The sequence below is a fragment of the Delphinapterus leucas genome, chromosome 17, assembly GCF_059928025.1.
Source record: "Delphinapterus leucas isolate spDelLeu-1000000601 "Yukka" chromosome 17, BTC_Dleu_Yukka2, whole genome shotgun sequence".
NCBI lineage: Eukaryota > Metazoa > Chordata > Mammalia > Artiodactyla > Monodontidae > Delphinapterus > Delphinapterus leucas.
Window position 1 is genome coordinate 41,551,142 of NC_143145.1, and position 13,157 is coordinate 41,564,298.

The window sequence follows — 13,157 nt, forward strand, 5'->3', positions numbered from 1 at the left end:
AATATTACTCTGCCATAAAAAGAAATGAAACTGAGTTATTTGTAGGGAGGTGGATGGACCTAGAGACTATCATACAGAGTGAAGTAAGTCAGAAAGAAAAACAAATACTGTATGCTAACACATATATATGGAATCTAAGAAAAAAAAAGTTCTGAAGAACCTAGGGGCAGGACAGGAATAAAGACGTAGATGTAGAGAATGGACATGGGGAGGGGGAAGGGTAAGCTGGGACAATGTGAGAGAGTGGCATGGACATATATACACTACCAAATGTAAATTAGATAGCTAATGGGAAGCAGAAGCATAGCACAGGGAGATCAGCTTGGTGCTTTGTGTCAACTAGAGGAGTGGGATAGGGAGGGTGGGAGGGAGACACAAGAGGGAGGAGATATGGGGATATATGTATACGTATAGCTGATTCACTTTATTATACGGCAGAAACTAATACACCATTGTAAAGCAATTATACTCCAATAAAGATGTCAAAAAGAAAAAAAGAGTATATGTGACAAAAGAGAAAAACAGAAATAAAAAGAATCAGGTTGACAGAGAAGATTGACAATATCCCAGAATGTAGAGGGTGGGACAAGTTTTAGGGGAAGCATATATTAGTGTCTTATTTTTAGCCTGGAAGAGTCCCCAGACTTCCAAAGCCAGAGTGTAATTTTTGCTAAAAGAAAATTTCCAGAAACAAGAAGTAAAAACAGTAACACTTGGTTTTCAGATTAAACAACAAAAAAGGATCAGGTCTAGAAGAATATAAATTAGCTTGGAAGGTCAAGCAAGAATGCTGGCTACAGGTCATGCTGGAGGTTGGGCTTGGAGTTAACAGGAGGTCAAAGGAAACAGGACCTGGAGCACAAGCCATTGCATCCCACACAACAATTTAAGTTCTGCACATCTACATACACTGGCCCCAGGTTGTGAACAAGGACAAAGTAAGGGCTTCAAGCCTTATTTCTTCTTCTGACACAGTTCACCATTGTTCTTCAGGGTTTTCTGAGTTTATGTATAATTTTCACATATTTTAGGAGTGATAAGGGATAAACCAGTATGAGCCAACTCTCAGTTAATTAGAAATTTTGACTAAAGGAGAGTCCCTATTTCTCCAGAATGCAAGAAACCTAACTTTGATTGTAAAATGTTAAGTTTGTTATACACCTAACACTCTCACAGAACATGCTGTGGTCTAATTGTTTACTAGGCAAGGCAATGCATATTTCTCACTAATAAACAGAAACACTTTGACAAGTTAAAAAACACACAAAAAAAGAAAAGCAATTGAATCAGTAAGAAAAATCTCTGAACAAAAGTACAAGACCAGAAAGTTTCACAGGGGAATTCCACCAAACATTTAAAGAAGAGTTAATACCTATCCTTCTGAAACAATTCCAAACAATTGAAGAGAAGGGAACACTTCGAAATTCATTCAACAATGCCACCATTACTCTGATACCAAAACCAGACAAAGACACTACACAAAAAAAGAGAAAGTTACAGGCCAATATACCTGATTAATATATATGCAAAAATCCTCAACAAAATATTAGCAAACCAAATTTGACAATATATGAAAAGAATCATACACCATGATCAAGTGGGATTTATCCCAGAGATGCAAGGATGTTTCAGTATCTGCAAATCAGTCAATTTGATACACCACATTAACAAAATGAAGGATAAAAATCATATGATCATCTCAATAGATGAAGAAAAAGCATCTGACAAAATTCAACACCATTTATGATAAAAACTCTCAACAAAGTTGATATAGAGGGAACATATCTCAACACGATGAAGGCCATTTATGACAAACCCACAGTTAGTATTATACTTAATGGTGAAAAACTGAAAGCTTTTCCTCTAAAGTCAGGAATGAGACAAGGATGCCCCCCTCACTATTCCTATTTAAATAGTATTGGAAATTCTAGCCATAGCAATCAGACAAGAAAAAGAAATAAAAGGTACCCAAATTGTAATGAAAGAAGTAAAACTGTCACTATTTTCAGATAACATGACATATGTGGATATAGAAAACCCTAAAGTCTCTACCAAAAAACCTACTATAACTAATAAATGAACTCAGTAAAGTTGCAGCATACAAGATTAATATTCAGAAACCTGTTGCATTTTTATACACTAATAACAAACTAACAGAAAGAGAAAGCAAGAAAACTGTCAATTTACAATTGCATCAAAAAGAATAAAATATCTAGGAATAAACTTAACCAAGGAGGTGAAAGACCTATACAGTAAGTCCCCTACATATGAACGAGTTCCATTCCGAGAGCGTTTTCATAAGTCCAATTAGTTCATAAGTCCAACAAAGTTAGCCTAGATAGCCAACTACCACAATCAGCTATATAGTACTGTACTGTAATAGGTTTATAATACTTTCCACACAAATAATACATAAACAAACACAAGACATAAAGAAAAATTTTTTAATCTTACAGTACAGTACCTTGAAAAGTACTGTAGTATAGTACAACAGTTGACATACAGGGGCTGGCATCGAGTGAACAGGAAAGAAGAGTTACTGACTGGAGGAGGGAGAGGAGGTGGGAGATGGTAGAGCTGAAAGATCATCAGCAATAGAAGGAGGGCAAGCTGTAATTACACTCATTCCTGACACAGGGTCTGGTTCCTTGTTGGATTCAACTCTATCTACCCTCTCGAAAAACCAATATAGTGATGTCTGCTTTTTTTTTCTCATCATAGATGACACAGTAGCACTGGACTGCATTCTGAATAGCTGCTGCAGCCTTTGTGTACCGTTCTACTTTCAGGTCCTGTGCCTCAAAACTAACGGTGTCTCCTCGAATAAAGAAAATCACCTTGTCATTTCCTGCATCATGAATCTCTTCAGTTCTTCAGTTACTTCTTCCTCTTGTCTCTCTTCATCCTTTCTCTGGGCCTCCAATTCCATAAGGTCTTTCTTAGTAAGCTCCCTGTGTTGCACACAAAGGAGTTCAATGAAGTCATCCTCTTGCAGATCTAGCTTGAAATAAAGATACTGTACTACTGTACTCTATGCACTACTGTACAGTAAAGTACATTAAAGCACAACCATTTGTAGAGGATGAATGCACGTGACAATGTATGCCAGACATGTGAACTAACTTACGTGATTGGACATGCAAAAGCACATTCACATCTTTGAAAGTTCACAACTTGAAGGTTCATATGTAGGGGACTTACTGTACTCTGCAAACTTATAGTTTTATAAGTTTTATAGACACTGATGAAGGAAATCGAAGATGATACAAAGAAATGTAAAGATTTCCCATGTTCATTGATTGGAAGAATTAATATTGTTAAAATGTCCATACTACCCAAGGCAATCTACAGATTTAATGGAACCTCCATCAAAATTCCCAGGACATTTTTCCAGAACTAGAACAAATAACTGTAAAATTTGTATGGAATGACAAAAGAGCATGAATAGCCAAAGCAATCTTAAGAAAAAAGAACAGAGCTGGAGGTGTCATGCTCCCTGACTTCAGAATATACTACAAAGCTACAGTAATCAAAACAGTATGTGGTACTGGCACAAAAACAGACATAGGTCAATGGAACAGAACAGAGAGCCCAGAAATAAACCCATGCACACATGGTCAATTAATCTACAACAAAGAAGGCAAAAATATACAATCGAAAAAAGAGTCTCTTTAACAAGTGGTGTTGGCAAAACTAGACAGCTGTATATAAAAGAATGAACTTAACAAATGAGGCCTAATTAAACGTAACAGCCTTTGCATAGCAAAGGAAACTATCAACCAAATGAAAAGACAACCTTCTGAATGGGAGAAGATATTTGCAAATGACATGTCTGATTAGGGGTTAATATCCAAAATATATAAAGAGCTCATACAACTCAATATCAAAAAAACAAACAACCCATTTAAAAAATGGGCAGAAAACCTGAATAGATATTTTTCCAAAGAAGACACACAGATAGCCAATAGGCACATGAAAAGGTGCTCAACATCACTAATCATCAGGTAAAAGTAAGTCAAAACCACAAGATATCACCTCACACTTGTCAGAATGGTTACCATAAAAAGACAACAAATAAATTTTGGAGAGGATATCAAGAAAAGGCAACCCTAGTTTACTGTTGGTGGAAATGTAAATTGATGCAGCCACTATGGAAAACAGTATAAAAGTTCCTCAAAAAATTAAAAACAGAACTACCATATGATCCAGCAATTCCACTCCTTGGTATAAATGTTATGAATACTAAAACACTAACTTGAAAGGATATATGCACCCCACTGTTCATAGCAGCATTATTTATAATAGCCAAGATATGAAAGCAATCTAAGTGTCAAAAATGAATGGATAAAGCAGCTCTGATATATATATATATATATATATATATATATAAAATGATCTACAACTACATGCAAAAATGCTGATAAGTCTCACAAATGTAACATTGAATGAAAGAAGCAAGCCACAAAAAATATATGTAGTATTGTCCTGTGTAAATAAATTTCAAAGATAAGCAAAACTAAGTTATATTGTTTAGGTATGCATAAATATATAGTTTTTAAAAAGCAAAGAAAACATAAAAAAACTCAAGATAATGGTTACTTCAAGAAGTGGTTGGTGGTTTCACAGATGTTTGTTCTATAATGAGTTGTTAAACTGTATCTGTATACTTCATGCATTTTTCAGCATATAAATTATATTTTTATATGTAATATAAATTTCATTATACATTGTAATTATATATATAATTTATTACATATACAACAGAAATGTGAAAAAGAGAAAAATGATAGATTTAAATAATATATCTAGCAACCAAGTTAAAATTAAGAAAACTCTGGGGCAGTAAGAGTAAATATCACTACAAAATGAAGAGAAGAAATTCAATACCAGAGATAAAGAAGAGCCATTACTGAAAATGAAAATATTATAATGTCTTAACTATCATTCAGTAGCAGAGAGATGATTGTTTTAAATCAACAATAAATTAACAGCTAACTTGTGGGTTTAGTCATAAGTGACAATAATTTCTCTTTGGTCCAACTTCAAAATTCCAACTCTTACAAATATCTTTTAGAACAAAATACACACTACATAAATCAAAGGACAAACAATTCCTGTGAGGAGGAGATATTTAAGCTGTGACCTGAAGATAACCAGAAATTAGCCTCCTGAAGAGTGTTCTGGGCTGAGGGAATAGCAAATTGGAAGGTTCAGAGGTGCAAAAGGCCCTAACTCATTCCAAGAACTAAAAGAAGATCATCTTGGCAGAAATGTAACGGCAGTTACTGAAGGAACACTGTCTGAAGAGCAAGTGTGGGAGAAAAGAGATTTCAGAAACTTGGGTTTTGCTAAAGTGTTACTGGGTGAATCTCTACTCTGTTCCATCAACTCTGATAAATGCCCCACACCTCCCCCGCACACACACAGTTCTGAGACGAACAGATTTGCATTTGTAGGGAAAAGGTATTTTAATTTCATAGAGATTTCCCATCTCTAATATCCGTGTTTCTGTAAATCTCATAAATAATAAACTAGTACTAAAAAGAAGGAAGGGATTGGAACTAGCCAGGGGAAATAACAAATCCTTTCCCTTAACTCTGTGTTTAACGCTGAACACCTAGATAAACTATTTGTGGGCTTGGGTGTTCCCAGAGATACAAATCCTAGGACTACTGAGAGGGTAAGTGGTTTCCATCTGAACTTAAGCTTTCCCTTTCCCACTGCAATGTTTGTAGACTTTCAAATAAAATTTTTAGGATTCAAGGCAGTGCTTTTCCAAATAGGAGCAGACAGGTTTTCAAGGTGTGATCTACTTACTCTCTTTATTGCAAGAAAATGCCTGACTCTATACTTACCTGAGTTAATAAATTTTATTCTTGTTGACAGGAAGAATAATAGCTTTGAAATAAATAAGCATACTGTGCTTAAATGTTTCCCTGCTTCATTTTCATATACAATACACACATTATTTCAGATAGACATTTAGAAGGACAGATATATACCTCGTGCTTTAAAATAAATTATACATTTTCTGGTGCCAGAGCACACAGATGGTCCATTTACCACTTCAGGAAACTTGCCACTGTTTTTGAAGCAGTAAAAGTTTCTTTTCTCGCTTTTTTTAAACTACCTATTCTCTTTCATGATATTCACTAACACTGTGAAATTCTCCAGACGTTTGGGAAGCCACTAAAAAGTGGAGTAAATTTCTGTTCTTGTGGACTGTGGATCTAATATTTGTTTTTAAACCAAACAGGTGTGTTGAAAAAGGAGGCACAGGGATTTACACTTGTATGGTAACATGGCCTTCAGTTCAAAGGCAGGCACACCAACATCAAATCACTTCAAAAAAAATAGTCATTTTCACATATGAGGAACTCAAGACCTGTTGGTTAGTTGATCGATTAACGTACCAAGTTCAGCTTGCTTCCTTTGTCTGGAAGAGTTCTATGGAAATTAGGAAGGGATAAAGAATACCAAAGACTCTTAATATAGGACACAATCATCCCATAAACAATATTGAAAGCATATTTTTTCAAACTCTTTGCGAAGAAGTGGTTGAAGCTGCCCTGTAGAATCCCAGATATTCTTTCAAATTGATTATATAAAATATTTAATAATGCTTCATTAGGAATTATATAAAGTCTGAGTATAGCTATATTCATGAGCAGACAGAAATGAATCAGTCACTCTACTAAACAACACAATTCCAAAAGATTACAGAAAAAAAGGAAAGATATTTATACTTTAAAGAAACAATACTTAATAAATATCTATTTAGCAACAATTGTTTTCCAGTCATAGTCTGGGTACTGGGGATACCACACTAAATAAGGCATTCATAATACATGCTTTCTTAGAGTAAGAAGCTGATAATAAAGAAGTATGAAGAGAGTTCCAAACAAGGATTAGAGGGGATGGAATTGTACCGGGGACAGGGTAGTGAGGTCAGAGCAACTTTTCTTGTTTTCAATAACACTTTGTTTCATATATTAACAACAAGAATTATAGTTGTAAATTGTAAATTCATTATTAAACGAATTAAGATTGTATAAGTCATCAGGGCTAAAGAAAATGGGGTAAAGTGATTAATTAAGCATTTCATCAAAATGGAAACTAGGATTTTCCTCACTGATTCTCTGCTATAATCCTTCAATCTCTTATTCTCACGGTTGCTGAAACAGAAAACAAAGGAAAGGACAGTGAAAAGATGAAAGGATTGATGTTAATTGCTTGAATTGGTTGGTTGGTTCATGTTCTCAAGGCAGAGTGAATTACACTGATGGTATGGAAAACCTTTCAAGTATCTAGGTATCCACTAAAAGTAATTCTTTCATCCTAGCTCAGGATGTGATTGGGTTCCACATTAGATGGCAATTTAATGATTCTCCAAGTCTCATCATGCAAATTTTTGCCAGCCATGCTTAGAGATAATTAACCCGTAGATGTTATTTTTTAAATATTTATTTATTTATTAGCTGCATCGGCTCTTAGTTGCAGCATGCGGGATCTTCCCATGTGGCACGCAGGCTTCTCTCTCTAGTTGTGGCACGGGTGCTCAGTAGTTGCAGCGTGCGGGTTTAGTTGCCCCGCAGCATGTGGGATCCTAGTTCCCCAACCAGAGATCGAACCTGCATCCCCTGCATTGGGAGGTGGATTCTTAACCACTGGACTACCACCAGAGTCCCCTTAGATGTTATTTGTACGAAGCCTTTAGCCCACACATGTTTCCCTCTTGTCCCTCTGTTGTCCCTCTATGTATATTGTCCCTTTACTAAAATTTTGCTTTACCTAAGCATATCAGCTTGTGAATATATTTATTCATGCAGAAATTCTGTATTTCATGGATTGTCCAGGAACCAAGAAGGCAATCTAAGAGTGAAAACAAAAATCCATCATGAAAGCCAACCAAAATAACATATTATAACAAATGTCTTATCAGTCCAGTAGCAAAAAAACTGTATTTTTTTAATACTCAACAAATCCTACTCTTTGTGTCATCTGGTAATTCAGCAGTTATTCAAAGGCCAAAATAGTTGGAAGCTCTGAGAGTTCATCTAATTCAGTTTAAAAAGCCTGCCCTTTAATTCTCTGCTGGAGCATCCCCCTTTCTATTCCTTTGGCCAGTGCAGCCAGTCCAGGCAAGTGTGGTGTTGTTCACCACCAATCCTGAGTACACAAATGGGATTAACAGCTAAGAAACACTCACAATTAAGGAATATTTTCATTATTGCAAATTGAGGGGCTTGGTACACTCACAGATTTAAGACAAGTTGTCCTTCCTCAGCACAGCCCACAAAGTTTCTCAAAACTATCTTCTGATCTACAACAAAGCCCATCACTTGATCATGACATATAGAAGTCTGAAAAGGTGAAGCCTAGCTGTGTTGTGCAATACAATAGCTATTAACCATATGTGGCTACTAAAATGAAAATCAATTAGAAATAAACAAAATTTAGGTCCATTGACAGATGAATGGAGAAAGATGTGGTACATATATACAATGGAATTCTACTCAGCTATAAAGATGAGTGATGCCATTTGCAGCAACATGGATGGACTTAGAGAGTATCATACTAAGTGAAGTAAGTCAGAAAGAGAAAGACAAATACCATACGGTATCAGTTATAGGTGGAATCTAAAATATGACACAAATGAACTTATCTATGAAACAGAAATAGACTCACAGACATAGAGAACAGACTTGTGGTTGCCAAGGGGGAGGGTGTTGAGGGGGATGGATTGGGAGTTTGAGACTAGCAGTTGCAAACTATTATATATAGGATGGATAAACAACAAAGTCCTACTGTATAGCATAGGGAACTATATTCAATATCCTGTGATAAACCATATGGAAAAGAATATGAAAAAGAATATATATATATATATATAAATATATATCTGAATCACTTTGCTATACAGCAGAAATTAACACAACATTGTAATTCAACTATACTTCAATAAAATAAATTCTAAAAAAGAAATAAATAAAATTTAGAATTCAGTTAGTCACATTAGCCACATTTCAAGTGTTCAGTAGCCACATGTGGCTAGTGGCCACAGTCTTGGGCAGTGCAGAAGCTCATTTTTCATCATCTCAGATTGTTCCACTGGTCAGTGCCGTACAACCTTCCTAGGAAGTTCTGCTCCTTATTTGGAGGAGAGAAAACGAGACTGCAACAAATCCCGTTGGATTAAAAAACAATTATATTTGCTTCTCCATAATTCCTGGAAGCTTTCAGTACTCATCCCCAAATCAGAAACATGTTAACTTTCTCCCTTCTTCTCTTTTTCTTTCATTTCGAGTTTGGCTACCTGTATGGCTCAATCCCACTTCTTTAAGTTTTGCATCTCACTTTACCATTTCCTCTGGGTCACTTTCTACCAGATCAGTCCAGATATTGTTATAATTTCTCATCACAACAATATGCTTTTTCATTTGGAAAGGTTCTTCCCGTGAAATCCAATATGCTGCTATCCAGCAAAAAAGGAAAGAAGTGGGCACTTAAAATAATAGAATTCATTAAACCATTCCAGAACAAACATTTTGCAGTCTTTTCCTCTCTGCCAACCACATCTACCCCAAATAATAAGTACTTAATTGTACTGTCTCAGCCTAATAAGAGATAAATTCATGATTACACGAAAGTCAAACTTCTCCCTTATGTTTCTTGACCTTGACATGAAGAAAATGTTATAACTTAAATTTCAGATTGTGTTCTTATGGGCAAGGATTTCTCTTATCCAAATATACCTTTGAAGCCAGTAGAAAGGACTTGCTGATAAATGTTTCAACACCACACTTTATTAAAACAAGTTATTTCTGTTGTTTACTATGTGGTTAGATCATGATGAAAAGCAGATCTTCACCAGTGCATTTTTGTACAAATTCCTTACCTTGGTGTTTACAAAAGAAAGTGAAGACCTTTCAGGGCTATTTGTCACCATGCCCTAGTAGCCAACAAAGCACACTGCCAACTGCTAAAGGTTTCGCTTCCTAATTACCTTTCCTAGAAACATAAGAACTGTAGAGAAACAAAAAGCTCTCCTATTTAACCTTCCTTCATTCCACTCGGCTGGAGTCCCAGTTGGGTGATGAGCACAGTATTGAACAATAAAATCCTCAAGTGTGGTTGGAACCACCCTGTGCACAGAGAAAGTCATCTGAGAAGGCTTTCTGCAAGACAAATTGGTTATCTACTTCACTTAGAACCTTTTTAAAGGATTACAACAACAAAGTAGTCCTGCTCCAAACCCATGCAAAAATGTTGAAGGTATTCTCAAACATACTTATTTCCTTTATTCCCAAAGTGAGATTCATTTTCACTTAATCACTAACAATATTTTCCAGTCCTTGGCTGAGGGATTCCAGATCACACATGCACAAAATATCGAAACATATTAGTAATGGTGAACTTAGAATCATTATTAGGAGAAGTAGACTTTTCTTTTAAATCCTTTTTTGATTTAGGTGTTTGTAACAAAATCCACCCCACTAAAGAATTAAATAACTACTCAAGTACCCTACAGTTATTACATTACTGTCCATTTTAATTGAGGGAAATCTTTTTGGCAAAATTTTTGGATATGTTTGTAAAAAGTACAATACCGCAGTCATTTTACATAATTTCTCATAGATGCAAAGATTATTGTGTTCATTTTACAAGAAAAGGAAATAAGGAACAGGAAAGTTAAGTCATGAACCTCAAGTTGCAGAATCTGTCAGCCGTGAAACCTAGAGCTCTCCTGCCTGAGGCACATGTGTTTTAAAAGAAATCTCTTATCCCACCCACTTTAGGAGACTCCACCCATCTTAGGGAAGAAACAAAGACAGTTTCTCAGGCAGCAAGTTCTCATTCATTTCAGAATATCCTAAAATCTTTGCAATACTTTTATAATAACTAGAAGTGGTGAGAGAAGAGTAGCTGTAATACCCCTGGCATTCCTGAAGGCATGATTCTGACTTTACTTTCTGGTAAGACCACTTATTTCCACAAGTCTCACAGTTCCAGAAAACATAACCTCAGTCATGAAGAGCTCTGCCTTTTTTATAGACCATATTAAGAAATCATTATTGAGTAGACATGTCAAGATAACATTGCCAATTCTATGATATCCCCAACTTAATTGGGCTGCCCAAATCACCAGTTATTGCATAATCACCTGCTTTTCACTACTAAAAATCACTCTGCATAGAATATAAAAAATTAAGTTAGCATCACTAGTTCTTTCCCATAACCTATAATGCCTATGATGGAAAAGTCAAGTGGCCAAGGACACTGAGTTTGGCAGAAGAAGGCATCTGGAAGACTAAAGGCAATGTGGTGTAGATCCAAGATGGGAGTTATTTTCACTGGGTCTTAGTACCGCTTAGTCACAGGGAAAAGCCCAACTGAAAACCAGCAGAGCCTCTATCCCTCGTATGACTCCAGGGTAAGGAAAGAATGCCCATCTTGGTGAAGCTCCGGGGAACAGTAGCTAAATTTGCACACAGATCCTCTTCTGACCTAGGTTTTCTTTGGCAGTTTTCTATTGACTTGGGAATTTGGGGGCAAAAGTAAAGTTAGTTCACTCAGAAAACCCAGGGAGGAGATTCAGATCTTTAAGTCAAATGTACTGTACATGGTCCTCTTCCTTAAAAGATATTTAGAAAGGCTGGTTGGGTCTAAGTGTTGCTGTTCAAAACATAGCAACCATTTGTACAGTGGAAGAGGCAGTGACACCAATAACTCGTAATCTTCATAGAAGCAATCTGGTCATTTGCCAGGTCAGCTTAGATTGACTGTGACCGGGGGGGAAAAAAAGACTTTCAAGGACTGTGAAGAACAAACCGGCCTTGCCGCAAATGAGCATCTGACCAATTATTTATCTAAACATTCTCATGCAGAAGAGTGGCATTGCTTTCTTACTTGAAGCCTTGCCTAGCTAAATATATAAGAAAACATTAAATCCCACCAGAGCCACATTTTATTCTAGCCTATACACATTGCCAAGATGTAAAGAGATAACTATGTGTAAAATTGTTGTGCAGAGCCTTTAACTAAGAAGTAAAGGGAAAGGAAGATGAAAGATTATAGAATTGTGTGGCTGATTAAACAACGGCCAAAATAAAGTTTGCTTTCCAAAGTCAACTAAGTGCAAACTCTACCTTCCTGCATGAAAGGGCTCTTTGGACCATACGTTTCACACTTGGATGTTATTTTCAGCAGATCTTAAGCAGGTGAGGGAAGTAATTAAGAGGGAGTGACTTCACTTATCTAAATCTTGAACACAGTAGGGGAAGGGAGGCAACAAAAAGGAGATGTCTCTTTTTGGTTACGGGAGCTGTGATAGAACCAGGTGTAACAGACACTAGGGACAGACTAGGTTGATAAAGCAGGTGCCAGGATGAGGTGAGGTGAGGTGAGGCATGAGTCCCACAATAGACATGCACACGAGGGGACCTTGAGAGCCTTCAGAGGAATAAGTACAAAGATAAGGTTAATTTGAAGCCAGTGGGTGATCTGATATAGAACATGGAAGGAATCAGGTACCAGATAATTTTATCTGAATGTTTTGTTTCAGTGTCAGTGGGCTCCTACGAACCCAATACAGGATCCACAGCTCTTGTTATGAGGAGAAAACTAATAATTGACAATCTGTATACCTAATTAAGAAACAAAGCTTTCAGCTACAAAGTGGGAGACAGAAGAGAAGTAGACTCAAAATAGTAGTTTCTGAGGTCAAGCAAGACTTTCATGTGCTAATACACATTGTTCATAACACTTTTTTCAGAACAACATAGACATACATGAGCTCACATAAATTAACATCAGTGTCTCCACATACTTAGAAACAAGAAGGTACAGGACAGCGTAGGAGAAAGGCAAGAATGTCAGGAGATGTGCTTTTAAAACTTCTCAAGGTATAAATATCTGCCCTTCAGTATAATTTAGAAATTTTTTAAAGTATTTTACATTTTTATTTGCCAATTACACTTCAGTAAACTGGGAGGCCGGGAAAGGTACAGATTAAAGGGAGGAGTTGGGGCCAATTCAGGAAAGCTCTCTGAACTTTCCTGATGTGCCTTTGCCTTGTTGGATTGATAAAGTCTGACTGGGACAGATCCTTTTTTTTTTTTTTTTTTAAGTTAATTTTTCATTTTAGATGGGGGTAT